Source organism: Macaca mulatta, chromosome 11 (assembly GCF_049350105.2).
Source record: "Macaca mulatta isolate MMU2019108-1 chromosome 11, T2T-MMU8v2.0, whole genome shotgun sequence".
Taxonomy (NCBI): domain Eukaryota; kingdom Metazoa; phylum Chordata; class Mammalia; order Primates; family Cercopithecidae; genus Macaca; species Macaca mulatta.
Window position 1 is genome coordinate 130,501,229 of NC_133416.1, and position 16,429 is coordinate 130,517,657.

The 16,429-nt window shown below is 50.6% G+C and overlaps 1 protein-coding gene across 1 annotated transcript in view; it reads right to left on the reverse strand.

Moving 5' to 3' along the window:
* Positions 1-8,737: 8,737 nt before the first annotated feature.
* LOC144332671 (uncharacterized) overlaps positions 8,738-16,429 on the reverse strand; it is a 42,651-nt gene continuing 34,959 nt past the window's right edge. The window contains exon 4 of the mRNA XM_077953108.1: positions 8,738-8,841. The gene's annotated coding sequence lies outside the window, so the exon portion shown is untranslated. The remainder of the gene's footprint in view (positions 8,842-16,429) is intronic.

Consider the following 16,429-nt stretch of genomic DNA (forward strand, 5'->3'; position numbering starts at 1 on the left):
TGGCACATAGTGCAGTTCAGGCACACAGAAGGTGCTTAGTACATGTTTGTCATGTGTTAAGTGGCCTACCTAAGGCCACTCCTCCCATCTGGGAACCTGTCCCCTAGAAAGCTCTAGTGCAAGCTCCATGGGGACAAGCCATCAAGTTCCCTTTTCCGAGGGTGGTGGAGTGAGTTCTAAAACCCACCACCAGTCTGGCATGGTGGCTCATGCCTGTAATTCCAGCACTTTGAGAGGCCAAGGTGGGAGGATCACTTGAGGATGGGAGTTCAAGACCAGCCTGGGCAACATAGCGAGATCCTATCTCTACATAAAATTAAAAAATTAGCTGGGTGTGGTATGCATCTGTGACATGCAAGTTCGAGACTGCAGTGAGCTAAGATCGCACCACTGTACTCCGGCCTGGGTGGCAGAGTGATCTTGCCTCTAAAAAACAAATTCTTAAAAATTATAGTGCCCACCACTAATTTGGAGGCACAACCTAAACATAGCACTCAACCTCAGTTGTCATAGAACTATGTCTACACCTGAGAATTGCCACAGAAAATGCAAGGAAGTCCCCAGCAAGGTGTGTTAGAATGCTGCATCCCAGAGCAGGAGGGAGGAGGCTGAGGAGAGGAAGGAAAAGGCTGAACAACTTGTGCTGTGGGGGAAGATGCTGCCCTGAGCTACTTAAGGGCAGAGAGCTTGTCTCCAGTTTCCTCACCGTCTCCGCTCCCTCATCCAGCCTCAGAAGAAAACACTAAGAACTCACCTTCTGCAAGGACACGGGGCTAGCCCAACACCAAGCCCAGTCAGGCCTTAGCCTGCCTCCAGCAGCCTGGCTCTGCCTGCTCCACCTCTGGGCACTGTGTCCTTAGCCATGTCCTGTAATCACCTGTGAGCACCAGGGCATTCACCAGAGCAAAGGGCAGTTGAGAATGGTTTACCGGGGCAGCCCATACACCAATCAATGGAAGTAATTTCCAAGTTGTCATTCCTCAACAATACATTTACTGTGATGGGGACGTTGAATTAAAAGACTGAAAGAAAAAGCAAACTGGATTTCCCTCCCCTTTGGCCTATAGATTCAACTCCTCCCAGGAGAGCAAAAGCAGAATCTTTCCCTCCCATCCCCCACAGGCAGCCCTCATGCTGAGACATGTAAAGACAACACCTGATTCTTCCCATGCTGAGCTGGGAACTTCACAGGTCTCATTCCGAATCCCACCAGCCACAGGAGACCTTAAAACTTGTCATTAGAGCAGCCTTGCACACTAAAAAAGAAAAGTACCAGCTTTCTTCACAAAGAAGCAAAGGGAAGTCATCCAATGTAATGCGAGGACACCCCACAGTGATCAACCTAAGTGTATGTATGGTCCTGGCGGTTTAAGGGAAACCTGTTCTTGGTGACACAGTTACCTGTAGGGCAGTCAGATCTCAGGCCCCACCGACCTTCTTTGCCTGTTGTATTCCAAGAGACTGAATCATGAATTTGTTTATTTAGAGACAGGTCTCACTCTGTCGCCCAGGCTGGAGTGCACTGAGGTAATCATAGCTCACTACAGCCTTGACCTCCTGGCCTAAAGCAATCCTCCCACCTCAGCCTCCTGAGTAGCTGGGACTACACATGAACACCACCACACCAGGCTAACTGAATCATGGTTTTAAACAAACCACCTTGGTAGACACAAGGCCTCTGGTTTGTGTTCCCTGGGGCATCTGGCAGCAACAGAAGTTGTTTTCATGACTGTCCTTACAGTGATGATCCCCTGACCTTGGCCATTTCCTTGCATATGCCTCTAACACGAACCTATGACCCTGATCATCCAGGCTCCCTGGGTTTGCTCGTCTGTCTCCCTTGAACTGTTAGCGCCTTGACAGCAAGACTCTCTTATTTGTTCAGGCCTGACACTCCATGGAGGCTCAGCACGAGCCAAGTGAATAATGCACAGGAGCACTGACTTTGATCTGCCCAAAGCCTGACATCGTCAAGACTTCAGCAGAGCTAAGGTCAAACTGCTGGTCCAGAGAGAGCTGCTGAAGGCCCAGAGTGCCAAGAATCCTCAGCTCACAAAGCCTCAGGCTCCTGCCAACCAGTGGAGGCTGCCACCCTGGCCACTGTAGGTGCTGTCAGGACCCTGCGGCTTGGCTCTGGGACCCTGGGGCCAGTCCTTCTTCCCTTGGACCTCAACTTCACTGGAACCATTCATTGTTTCAGCTGTAAAAACACTGGACCTGCATTCCAGAAGCCCAAATCTTGGCTCTGCAACTAGCCAGTTTGCCATGAAACTTTGGACAAGTCACTTCTTTTCTTAGGCCTCAGTTTTCCAGTGGGTTAGGTGTAAAGGTCGGCCTAGATGACTTCTCACATCTTCTTCTTTTAAGCAAGGGGCACCCAATGCCTCAGAATTCCTCTAGGCTCTACATTTATTTTTTTATTTGTTTGTATGTATGTATGTATGTATGTATGTATGCTGAAACAGAGTTTCACTCTTGTTGCCCAGGCTGGAGTGCAATGGCGTGATCTTGGCTCACTGCAAGCTCCACCTCCCGGGTTCAAGTGATTCTCCTGACTCAGCCTCCCAAGTAGCTGGGACTATAGGCATGCACCACCACATCTGGCTAATTTTTGTATTTTTAGTAGAGACAGGGTTTCTCCGTGTTAGTCAGGCTGGAGGCTGGTCTTGAACTCCCAACCTCAGGTGATCCACCTGCCTCAGCCTCCCAAAGTGCTGGGATTACAGGCTAGGGCCACCACGCCCGGCCTGGCTCTACCTTTAGAACATACCTGGGGCCCAACAGGCTTGCAGCCCCCACACATCCACTGCCTCTCCCTATTGCAATTGTTTCCCCACAGTCCCCCAGCTTCCTCCCTTCCTCCCATCCAGCCTGCTCTCATCACCATAGCCAGAAACCATCCTTTTAAAGCACAATTCAGATCCTGACCCTCTACTGCTCAAACACTTCTGAAGCTTCAGGTCACTCAGAGTCAGGGCCAAAGTCCTGATACAGCCTACAAGGGGGCCCTCAATATTCTCCGACCTCCTCCCCTGCTTCTCTTCCCCTCACTCACTCACTCCAGTTTCCTTAACATCCTGGACAAGCTCCTGCCTCAGGGCCTTTCTCCCTGAGCTACCGTCCTGGCTCACTCCCCACCTCCTTCAGGTCTTCACCTAAATGTCCCTAACTTGGGAGGCCTTCCTTTCCCCTGCTTCTGCAGCTCTGATCACCATCTGATGTGCTTACAGGTTTTACTGCCTATTTGTCTATCGAGTGTCTACCCCCCATTAGAATACAAGCCCCAGGAGGGCCAGAAGTTTTTAACATTTTATCACATCTTTATGCCCAGCTCCTAGAATGGTAGGTACTCACTAAATATGAGTGGAATGAATCGCTGTTGATCCACTGAGGGGTCAATCATGCTGCTGAAATGAAGAGTCTCAAGCTATTCAACCCCCGGGCTTGAATGGTGCCATCTCAGGAATCCCTCTGAGAATTCCAAGCTCTGAACACTGTCTCCAGGAACAAAAGCAATTGTTCCAGGCAGGGTTCGTGTCTCAGGAAGTGTATGAAGAAACAAAGAAAGGAAGTGACACAAGGGACACAGATCCAGAAAGTTCCTGCTTACGACACCTGGCTACCGGGAGGCATGAAGACTCAGCGCATATGGGAATGCCTCCAGGCACCTGGAGTGCTGAGCCCTCATGCCTCCAGCTGCCTCCTTGCAGGCGGGATGAGGTCATCAACATGGGTGCACTGGACACCCACCATGGAGAAGTCCCGGAAATGAACCGAAGACAGGAGCTAGCCAAGGAAAAACAGAAACGAGAGGAAGAAAGAGAAGAAAGGTGGTGAGAAAGAGTTTCCCATGCTAAGAACCTACAGGCAGAGATCCAGAGAAACCCCCAGCCCCAGACCACCACTGACCGAGACAGCAGGGTACCTGGCCTCACACGCCCTCAGGTAGGCCAGGCCAGCTTCCTTCCCGGCCCTGCCCATCCTGAACAGCGCAAGTGAAACAGACCCATGCCCATTCCCCGGCAAGCATGGTATGCCTGCGCAAACCTCAACAAGTGACCAAAAGCATCGCCCAGAAACACAACCGTCTCACCACAGGCCCCCTGCTTCCTCTCTTCACCCCAGCTAGCCTGCTCTCAACACAGCAGCCAGAGGACATCCTTCTGAAGCACAATTCAACACAAGCCAGAGGAATGCAGGCTTCTGCCACCTGGTTGAAAGTAAAATACATTCTGGGCCAGGTGTGGTGGCATGTACCTGTAGTCCCAGCTACACAGGAGGCTGAGGTGGGAGGATTGCTTAAGCCTGGGAATTCAAGGCTGCAGTGAGCCATGATCACACCACGGCACTCCAGCCTGGGTGGCAGAGCAAGACTCCATCTCTAAAATAAGTAAATAAATAATTCCTTAAAAAAAAAAAAAGGAAGAAAAGAAAGTACAGTCTCAGGAAGACATGCTGCATCAGAGCAAACAAGGCAAATGTAGGGGTGGGTTCCCAGAGCTCCGGGGAACAGGAAGAAGAGGAGACTGAGAAGAGCCAGCAATTTCTGGCTGAAGCCCCGCGTACTGAGCAGCGTCCGGTGTCTGTCAAAGAACCATGTCGATAAATGAAATATAGACAGGAGCAGTCAGGAGGGGCACAGGTGACAGAGCTGGCCAGGGCATGACATGGGTCATCAGATTGTGCCCAGCTTCCTACCAAGCTCTGTGGGGACAGCAAAGGAACTGAGGAGGAGCTCTCTGCAGACCTCAGGGCAGCATCTTTGCTCCAGGCATGAGGGTGCTCAGCCCTCTACTTCCTCTCCATAGCCTCCGCATGCTCTGGGCTCTCTGGGCAGCCTTCTAACATGTGAGACTTATCACAGACCTAAACCTCACAGGGACGGACAGGCCCATGTTCCCATGTGGGACCTGGGGCTGCCTGAGAGGAGGGACTAAGAAGTAAGGCCCTCGTTACGGGTAGGGCTCCAATGCTGCTGCGGGTGGAGAGAAGCCCCTTCTTCGCCTGGGATGGAACTTCATCCAAAGGGCTGGAGGTGGGGGTGGGGGTACAGCATGGGGAGGTAGGGACGTGCCCTGGAAAGTTTGTGTCGTTGCTGCTGTGGTCTGAGGCCCTGCCCATGTCATGAGCTCTCTTTCTCCTCAGGAGACAGTGACCTTCTGAGGCCTGTCACAGAGACAATGGCAGGAAGTGCCCCTCCCTGCCTGAGCCACGGGGAGTCCGAGTCCGGAAGGAAGCCACTGCCTGGGCCCAGGACCCTCCCCCGCTGAGCTCCTGCCTGAGGGACACTGAGGCTCTTGGCAATGCCAGAAGCTCTGCTCACCAATGCCAAATGGCAAACGTCTTCAACTGTGGGGGCTGAGGACAAATAATCTCCTTGGCTAGGACCCTCATCTTTAAGGCAGACCCCTTCTGTGAAAGACAGCCAGGCAGTACTAGGAGACACAACCCCAGCTACCCCCACCCACCACCTGCCACCCCCACCTTCTGGAAGGAAGGGCTCTGGGTTCCTCCACAGCAAGGAGCTTTTCTAAAAATAAACCCTGGTCCTTGAGCCCTTTCCTTCCTCAGTCCCCTGTGGAGGAGACAGGAGAAGGAAATATCTCGTTCTTAGCCGACCCCAGGGAGTGTGGCCTCCCTCCACCCCATGACTCTTGCTACCAGGGCCTGGTAGTCACTATGCCACAAACTCCCAAGCAGGGGTGCAGAGGCGTGGAGGGGGCAACCCTAATCATCCTCACATGGAGCCTGCCATTTTCTGGGTCTGGGTGGGTTTTGAGAAAAGCAGGTGGTACCAGCTCTCTAGTCCAGGATCTGGGGGGAAAGGATGGCACCCAAAGGCAAGTCTCCCACGTTACAGGGCTCCCAGGCTGACAGCAGACACAGACACTTACCGAAATATTTCAGGGAAAATGATGCCAAGAATTCTATGAGGTTCAAGCAGTATGCCGTGACAGCACAGAGGGAGGAAGAAGAGGCTAATGTGGATCCAGGTCTTGCAAAGAAATTTAGAGGAAAGGAGCTGTTTGAAATGGGCTTGGAAGGGGAAACAGGAACCTGACAGGTAGAGGAGGGAAGAGGGAACTTCAGGATGCTGGAGCTGCATAAGCAAAGCGCAGAGAATGTACCAGCATATAAACTAGATGCGGGCAGGGATGCCTGTCTGGGCAGGACGCCTGTTCACAGTGGCGTCTCTGGCAACTGGAATAGTCCCTGGTGCATACTAAGTAACAATAAATACTTTATGGACAAATGAGTGGAGCAGAACAATTCCTGAAGATATTTTAGGTCTAAGTGAAGACCTTCGGATGAGGTGGGCTGCAAGGCCATGGTCTCTGCAAAGTCACTGCACTCTGGAATGCAGCTGTTAAGAAGGAAAAGAACCTCCTTCCCATAAGAAAGGAGACAGGAGACCAAGGCTGTGTTGAAGCAGGGTCCCTCAGAGCAATGTCAGTGCTCAGGCCATGCAGGGCAGAAGAGCTCTCACTGGGCCCTGCCTCGACTTGGCAGCCAAGACCTTTGGCAACAGGACAACCACGAGGCCCCAACCCCGCAGAACCCAAGTGACCCCTGGAGAAGCTGCAAGTCAGGGCTGAGTGTTACTATGCGTCCTTCCCTACACCCACTCCCAGTAGCTGGGACACCTTGGAAAGTGAAGTAAAACAAAACAGAAAAACAAAAAATACAATATAGCACTCTCTCTTCTTAGCACTTGGAGGCCTTTTCACAGCAACTGAAAAGAATGAGCAATTAGAGAAGATAACAGCCCACAGTGCCAGCCTGGAACTATGGAGCCAGAGGCAACTTAAGAGGCCCCATCACAATGTGCCCCGTCTTCCCAGAGAGGATGAGGGCACCTGGAGAAAGGAGGGGACTTACCTGAGATCAGACAGCAAGTGACGGTTGAGCCTGGGCTGAACCAAGGGCCCTGTGAGTCACGGGCCAAATTTGGAAAACCATGCCATGTGCTTCCAAGTCAAGACTCGGTCCAATCCCAATCCCACTACTGACTAGCTGTGCAACCTGGAGCTGATATCTGCCATCTCTGAGCCTCGGCTTCCTGTGTAAAAAGGGACCCTAACAGGCACAGCTCATGGTTACTGTGGGACTTAGCCCCATGCAGCAGGGGCTGGGTACATTAAACCATTAATCCCCACCAGCATCCTCAACTTGGCTTTGCTAGCTTCCCTTGATGGAACATCCATCCTCCGTGCCTCCAAAGCTGAAACTAGCCAATGAGTGCACAGGGAGAAGGATTCATCAAAATTTAGAAAAAAAGAAGGAAAAATCACTTTACCTCCTGTTCCACCCAACAAAGGCCTTGGCATAGAAAATGAGGCCAAAGCCAGGGTTTGTGCCTGAGACTCAGAAATACGAAATGGAAAGAAGCTTGGGAGGCCAGGGGCTCCTGCTGTCAGCTGGGGGTGGGAGGGGAGAGACTGCATCTCCCTGGGCCTTTCAATCTCTCTTTTTTTTTTTTTTTTTTTTTTTTTTTTTTTGAGACGGAGTCTCGCTCTGTCGCCCAGGCTGGAGTGCAGTGGCACGATCTCGGCTCACTGCAAGCTCCGCCTCCCGGGTTCACGCCATTCTCCTGCCTCAGCCTCCCGAGTAGCTGGGACTACAGGCGCCCACAACCGCGCCCGGCTAATTTTTTGTATTTTTAGTAGAGACGGGGTTTCACCGTGGTCTCGATCTCCTGACCTTGTGATCCGCCCGCCTCGGCCTCCCAAAGTGCTGGGATTACAGGCGTGAGCCACCGCGCCCGGCCCGGGCCTTTCAATCTCTAGACCTGGCACTCCCTGAGACTCAAGACAGAGGCTCAGGCCTGCCCTCCACTCAGCCTTGGTTTCTCACTGTGCATCCAGAGGGATGGTGCATTAAAAAACACACTCATGCTTGTTTCTGGGCCACTGACCATGACTTGTGGGCAGCTGAGCAAGGCAGCAGCCCAGCCTCTGCTCTCTGCCAAAGCCAGGGAGTAGCCAGAACCTGAGCTTCCCAGCCAAGGCACAGAAGAAGCAAAACTCCTGCCTGTCCTGTTCCATGTACTAAGGGCAGAGCAGGTCAGGCTAAGCCTCAACAGCAAACAGAAAAGAGCCACCCTGGGGTGTTCTATAAACAGGAGACTAGCAGCCGTTGGGGACTCAAAGGCTGACCCAAGGAGTTTTTATCGTATTTGGAATCGAAAGCTACCAGAGGCAAAACATCGGTCTTTCCTATTTAGTGAAGAGAAGTCAATATTTGCAAAAGCATAATCAATAAATACAATCTACCCCACATTAATCAGATAAAGTCAGGTTTTTAGTGTTTTTTTAAGAGACGCGGTCTCAGTGTGTTACTTAGGCTGGAGTGAAATAGTGCGACTATGGCTTACTGCAGCCTCGAACTCCTGGGCTCAAGTGATCGTCCCACATCAGCCTCCCCAGCAGCTGGGACTATAGGCATGTGGCACCTCACCCAGTAAATTTTTTTTTTTTTTTTTTTTTTGTAGAGATGCAGTCTCACTATGTTGCCCAGGCTGGTCTTGAAATCCTGGTCTCCAGTGATCCTCCTCCCTCAGCTTCCCAAAGTGCTGGGATTATAGGTGTGAACCACTGCGCCCAACAACAGTCCGGTTTTTAGGGGAAAAAGGAAACAGCAATAAAGTCTCTGTACCCTCAAACTCCAAAGGCTAGGGTGGCCTGCAGGGCCTCAGCTCTGGGAAGTTGGGTGCTACTGCACAGGTGGACGGCTTTACCTGTGGGTCTGAGACGGTTCCACTGATGTCCCTGTCACAGGAGGAGAAATGGGTCCCTAGGCTCACAGAAGGGTGTCAAGGACCAGGACACACGTGCCAGCATTCTGCAGGGAGAAGCACAACGGGAGAGGAGGTGAGACACCTGGACTCTGATCACTCCACACCAATCCAACTGGGAGACTCACAATGCCGATGGACCAACAGGGTTGAACAGGGGACATCTGACTAAAGGTGTCTCCATTTTACAAAGGGACCCAGTCCAGGACCATTTAGGAGGCAAGTTCCTAACTCAGTATTGGCGACAGATATACCCCAATATTGCCCGGCACCCCTTCTACTTAGGAAAACTGCTCAGGGAGCGGGAACTGAGACTACCAGCACACACCATAAGTCATCTTATTTCAGAAGCCCCTTGGAGCTCTGTCTCAAACCTTGATTTTCACTCGTGAACTCCACTGGGATTGGAGGACTTCAGACCACAGAGGGGAGGCTGGAAAATGAGATAATGCAGGAAGAAGAGAGGGAGACATAGTCCGAGAGGATGGCATCCTGATGCCGGGGCAGGGGTGTGGTCATATTGTGGGGTGATGCAAATGGCTTCCAGCCTTCCAGCAAGCCCCTCCAGCTGGGCAGCGTGTGATCTGATTACACAGAGGCCAGAGACAAGCATTCAAAACAAAATGAAAAAAACTGGAGAAACGGACTTCCAAAGAGTCTCAGGTCCAACAGCCTCAGAGACAACAGTCTTCACAGGTACCACTGAAGCCACCACCCAACCCAGGGCTCCTACAGGGACCACAGACAAGGCGGGTAGCCCACCTCGCAGCTCAACACACATTCTTGTTTGCCTGACACACATACAAGCCTCCTGACCCGGGGCCTAGAGAGCAGGTAGCAGCCTACAGGGCTCTCCAATGACCATGACAGAGAGGCCACTTGTCTGCTGGTTATGGAAGCTGGGAGTGTTTCAGGAACTGATGCCCAATTCCAGGGCAACCCTGCTTTAAGAGCTGAGGACAGGCATGGTGGGGGTCTCCTCAGACACCAGTCCATGCCCGCTAGGGGCAAGCATGTCCCAAACAAAGGGAAATGGAATGGTGGCTGGGGATGGCAAAGTCATCAACTGCCAAGTGAGTGGCCAGACAGTAAGAGTCAGAGGAGGAAGAGTGGAATTGGGGAGGTGTGAAGATAGCTAGCAATGCACAGCAGTGGGAGGTGTGGCTGCAGGGAGCGGGCGGCTCTTCACACACCCAACCCCGCCACCGCCACTGCGTCCTGCATGCCCACCCCCGTGCGGGCTCCTCTGTGGGACTGAGGCTCCATCGCTGTCTTGCCCCAGCCCCTTGTCTTCATGGCTACATGTACACACCCACATACACCCTCGACCCCCAGAACAAATGAAACAACCCACGCACCCGCAGCAGGGTGGATGCAGGTCCCAGCCCTCCCAGTGACCATGAGCAAGCTGGCCTTCCAGCCAAGCCTCTACAAGCCACCGTAGGCCACAGCTGAGGCCAGCAGCTCTGAAGTCTCCCCATGTTTGAGGTGAGGAAAGCTGTTGAGAGGGTTGAGGGTTTGCCGTGGTAACACACCCATCAATGGCGAGCCAGATTTGGTAGTCCAGCCCTGCTCCAGCCCACCACAATGCTTCTCGGCAGGTGAGAAGGGCAGTGGTGACTCACACCTCGCAGAATCAGATCCACAGGGGCTATGAGAAAAAAGCACTCTCGGAATGCAAAGAGAGGCACTGAAGGGAATTATGTTTCTGACTAAAAGTATTAAAAGTGAAAAAAGTGAATGCAGGGTCAGGCTAAGGAGCCAACCCAGTAGGCAGCTATTTGGGGAACAGACCTCTAGGGGCAGGGGGCTCAAAACATCCCTGGAAAGAAATTAAAATGTGCTGCTGGCTAACTCAGTTTTCCTCCAGTGACCCCTCACATAAATGGTAAACAGTGAACCTGTCCACTGCCCTAAGGGGACATGGAAAGTCACAACAAAACATAATTCCTTGCTGGGGTTTGTTGTGTGTAATGTACGTTCCATACATGTGTAGTCACAGTCCTGGAGGGGAGCAGTGCATCCAAGATCAAATAATACATCGTGTTGCTATTTCCCAGGAACAAATGTCATTTCATTCCTTTAAGTTTTAAATCTAAATCTTCAATACACTTTTTTTTTTTTTTTTTTTGAGACGGAGTCTCACTCTTGTCACCCAGGCTGGAGTGCAGTGGCGCGATCTCAGCTTACTGCAAGCTCCACCTCCCGGGTTCACACCATTCTCCTGCCTCAACCTCCCGAGTAGCTGGGACTACAGGTACCCACCACCATGCTCAGCTAATTCTTTTTGTATTTTTTAGCAGAGATGGGGTTTCACCATGTTAGCCAGGATGGTCTTTATCTCCTGACCTCGTGATCCACCCACCTCAGCCTCCCAAAGTGCTGGGATTACAGGTGTGAGCCACCGTGCCTGGCCTAAATCTTCAATATACTTGTTGAATGATTTGGAAAACTGCAGGGGAAAGAAAAACAAAACAAAAATATACCTTAGGAGACAAGAACAACAGAAGTCAGAATGGCTTTCCTCAAAATTTTTCAGATCCCTGACTCTGTTTCAGTCCATGGAAGTGAATTAGCAAGTGAATCTGTTTCTCTATATGATTCCTATTAATAGAATATCAGTCTCTCCTCATCCCCACTAAATAAATGTCAAACAAACACTTAAAGAATACCAGTTTGATGGGGTGCCAGCTACTAGCCTGCCCAGATGTCCACACGTCTCAGGCTGGCCCTTGTGGAAAGTGTAAGTTCCAAATGAGTGGGTAGTGCTGCCGAAGTTAAACACTGCTGTCTCCAGCCTCCGTTGACATGGCGACCGTGAGGCAGGTGGCTAAAGAATGGGTAGAGAGAGACCCATACGTATGGTAGGTGACACCACGGCAAACTGTCCAGAGTGCTGACAACAGACCATGGCCTTTGACTCCATCTGGAGGCATGGTTCCTAACTTTTTTCAATTTAGATATAATTCACACACCATAAAACCCGCCCTTTTAGCCAGGTGCCATGGCTCATGCTTGTAATCCAGCACTTAGAGAGGCTGAGGCAGGAGGATCATTTGAGCTCAGGAGTTCAAGACAAGCCTGGGCAACATAGTGAGACCCCCCATCTTTAGAAAAATTCATAAATTAGCTGGGTGTGGTGGCACATGCCTGTAATTCCAGTTACTCAGGAGGCTGAGTTGGGAGGATAACTTGAGTCTGGGAGATCAAGGCCACAGTGAACTGTGATCACACCACTGCACTCCAGCCTGAGTGACGCAGCAAGACCATCTATAAACCCAACAAAACCCCACCCTTTCAAAGTATATAGGTCAATGGTTATTAATCTACTTACAGTGTTGTACAACCATCACCACTATCTGATACCAGAACATTTTCATCACCCCAGAAAGAAAGCTTGTACCCATAAGTAGTCACTTCCCATCCTCCCCTCCTCCCTGCCCCTGGCAACCACTAATCTTTCTGCCTCTATGGGTTTGCCTATTCTAGACACTTCACATAAATGGGATCATATAATATGTATCCTTTTGTGTCTGGCATCCTTCATTTAGCATAATGTTTTTGAGGTTCACCAATGTTATAGCATGTGTTGGTACTTCATTTCTTTTTACGACGGAGTAACATTCTATTATATACACTACACCTTGTTTATCCATTCATCCATCAAAGGACATCTGGGTTGGTTCCACCTTTTGGTTATTGCGAATAAATGCTACTGTGAACACTGCTGTACAAATTTTTGTGTGAACATTTGTTTTCAATTATTTTGGGTATATACCTAGTTGTTCCTATTTTTTAATAAGATAACATCACTTAATTTAAGACAAGGAATGCATCTGTATTTTGAAACCTTTCAAAACTCAAAAGGATAAAATGGGTAGAGGGTGAGAGTAAGTTTCTCTCTTGTCCCTGTTCCCCAGCACTCAGTTCCCTGCCCAGAGGCAAATTCCAGTTTCTGGCTAATCCTCCCAGAGACCGCCTATACATATACACCCTGCTTTATTTTAAAGACAGCTTGCATGGGAGGAACTTGGCAACTAGATCAGGCCGGAATCAGGCTGGAATCAGCCCAGTAACGCCAGGAAATGAGCACAGTCCAAGTGCCATCTCTCCCCTTTGTCCCAGTGTGCCCCTTGGAAAGCCATGTAGCCTAGAAGAGTCCACAGAAGTGGGTGGCAAGAGGAGTCCTGGAGGTAGATGGGTTCTGAAATGTGGCCCTCCATTTCACAGTTATGAGGCCTCACTCAAGCAAGCTGCTTAACCTCTCTGGGACTTGGTTTCTCTATTTAAAAAAGAGAGTGGATACTGGTACCTAATTCATAGAATGTCTGAAGAGTCAATGAGCTAACAAAAGCAAGTGCTTAGCACCATGCCTGGCACACAGTAAGTGCTCGGTGTTTTGCTACTGCTGTGATTACTACTGCTGCTTCACCTCACTGAGCTGACCTTCAGCTTTCTCCTCAGGAAAATGAAGGGAGGCACCTCCCAGGCACAGTTATGGTGTAGACCCGAGATCCCTGCGTGAGGGACAGGAGTGCTACAGCCTCTGAGCAGCGGGGACTCAGGGAAAGTCAGGTGGCTGAGATGTGTCTCCAGCTCCCTGCGTGCTGCTCCAGGCCCTTCTGAGGCTAGGTCTCCATCCTCTCACCGGCCCACCTTCCTGTGTTCTCCCAAGAACAGCTCTGAAGCTTCCACCATCACCCACCCTCCCACAGGCCGAGAGGAGGAGCTGGCATCATGGACCCCATGCCTTGGGCAGGCTGGCTGGCTGGATTTCTTATTTCATGACCCTACTCCGCCTCCCTTCCAGCTTCTTCAACAAACACTCTACTCCAGAGCTGAGCTTCTCTTTCAGAAGCCCAGATTATTGGAGGCAGCAGGGAAACCCTCAGAGACCTTCAAAGTGGAGAGACCTCCAGTGAAGGCGGAAGCATTTGCAGGGCCATTAAAAGGCTGTTAGGAGTGATTTTTCTCTCTGCTGGCAAGTGGCAAAAGCAGAGCCCAAAGAACCAAACCCAGACCTGGGAAAGCAGAGCAAGGGAAGAGAAACGGAACAAGCCTTGCTTAATTGTGCAGAAGTTGATGGAGGGAAAAAACCCAACACACACGCACACACATACACACACATACACACACACACGCGCGCATAACAAAGAGGAGAAATTCTTAGCCTGCAGCAGTTGGTAGCATTATGTAAAATCCCAAGCCCACAAAAATATCATTTGGATGATAAAAAGTTAAATTTAGCTAAGTACAGAGTGACTAATACTATGAGGGAGAGGCAGCACCCCCAGTTGCCTGGAGCTGATACAGCTGGCTTTTAGAAACTTTTGACAAGTAACCAGGGCCTTGTGCAGTGCAAAATAACAGATTATGTAATAGGAGGCACCACCATCAGCAATACAAAACACAGCACAAGCGTGCAGCCTTCTCCAAGGGAGGGAACAGTTGGGATCTGGCTTGAGTGGCTCCAGTAGGACCTTGCTTGGGCCATGGGAACCTGGATATTCCAGGGGCATCCAGCAGCACAGCCAGGCTTTGGAAGGGTTTGTATGAGTGGGTCTGCAAAGATCTTTTCCCAGGGTGGTTGTCAAGGACTGTTACTTTGATGGCTTTCAATGAGCCATGCCCTCGTGGAGTCCCCTCCCTTTTAATCTAGCCTGGCCTTGTGGCCTGTTTTAACCAACAGTATGCGGTGGAAGTAACACTGTGCCAGATTTGTACCTCTAAGCTTAGGGAGGCCTGGCTAAGAATTGAAAGCAGGATGCAAACAGGTATTTGTGCACCAATGTTCACAGCAGCAATGTTCACAATAGCCAAAAGGTAGGCACAATCCAGGCATCCACAAACAGATGAACAGATAAAAAATGTAGTCTATCCACACAATGGAATGTTAGCCTTAAAAAGGACAGACATTCTGGCCAGGAGTGGTGGTTCACATGTGTAGTCCCAGTGCTTCGGGAGGCCAAGGTAAGAGGATCAATTAAGGGCAGGAGTCCAAGACCAGCCTGGGCAACATAGAGAAAGCCCATCTCTACAAAAAATACAAAATTTAACCAGGTGCAGTGGCACACTACCGCGTCTCAGCTACTCAGGAGGCTGAAGCAGGATAATTCATTGAGCCCAAGAGGTTGAGGCTGCAGTGAGCCATGATGATGCCACTGCACTCTAGCCTGGTGACAGGGCAAGACCTTGTTTTAAAAAAAAAAAAAAAAAAAGGGCAGGGGGAGGGGTGAGGAGAATGAAGTGGTGGTGGTGGCCTGGATGCTTCTGCATTTGAACTCTAGGGAAGCTGAAGCCAGGTAAGAAGCCAACCACCTGTACCTCACCCAAGGGGTGATGAGGAGGGGAACAGATGTCCCAGTCAGCAGCCCTAGCAGATACAGCCAACACCAGTACCACCTCACCAGCCACAGGAGTGCAGCCAGCCACCTTGTCAATGGGTCCTCCACCTCAAGTAGTCAAGTTGTTCCAGCTGACACCAGTGGCGCAGGGATGAGCTAAGCTTACCACTGGGCCCTGCCCAAATTGCCACATTGTGAGCAAATAAATAAAATGGCTAGTGTTTTGCATCACTATGTTTAGACGCACTCTGTTAAGCAGCAATAGGTAACTGACGGTGGCCAAGCTCTCTAGCGGGTTTGCAGGAATTTCTATTCCTATCATAAGACTCATGAAGACCTTTTGCATCCTCACATATGAGAGTCGCTGAGAGATACTAGTGCTTAAATGAGTCTTAGGAAGAGTAGTCTTCCACTCCCAATATCCCAATGGAGTGAATGCTGAAATGAAGCCGGTGCTGAGTTTCAAACAGCTGTTGTGAGGCTGGGGAATTTCTCCAATGATCCTATGGAGTAAGCAGGCCATCAGATGATCAACTCAAGCTGTCACTTAATTACATGACTCTCCATCTCTCTGTGCAGAGCAGGGGTTTGCACATTGTGGACAGAGATATGGATGGGATTCCCTGAGAGAAGTGAAGTGATCATTGGCATGGGATTGAGACCAGAGTTCCGGCTGCTGACTCTGGGTGAGTCAGCTCTGCTCACTGGGCCTCTGTTTCCTCATCTGTAGTGTAAGGAGGCTGGGCGTGGTGATCTCTGAAAGGGCACTCTCAGTTCGGCTCCAACATTCTACAATCCTATGATTTGGACAGAAGGAAATGCTGGCCTATAATCCAAAGCCCTGCACCAAGTCCAGTGACTTGCATCTAGGTTTACAAGGCAGACACATGTGCTCACTGGGCTCTTCACATGTGTGCTCCTGGAGCCCTGCTCTGCTCTCTGTGTCCTTCATGGATTTGTTCATTCATTGTTCAATATCTCACTGTGGCAGACTCTGGCTTGGTCCAATTTCCTCTTCCTAAATCACATGTTTAGCCCCCTGGACTCTAGGTGAGGCTATGGGACTAGTTATATGAGTAGGGGAGGTCCACCACTTCAAAGCCTGGCCCCCAGAATGCCCCACGCAATCTCCTATGCTCCCTCTTTCTCTGCTTACCAGTCAGCTGACTGCACAGATTCACTGGAGAACTCCAGGGGAGCCCCAGGGGATGGGAGAGCCACAGTATGAAAGGATCCTGGGTCCCCAATTCACCACATGGAGGTCACTCATAGAGCATGAAATTCATCTAAG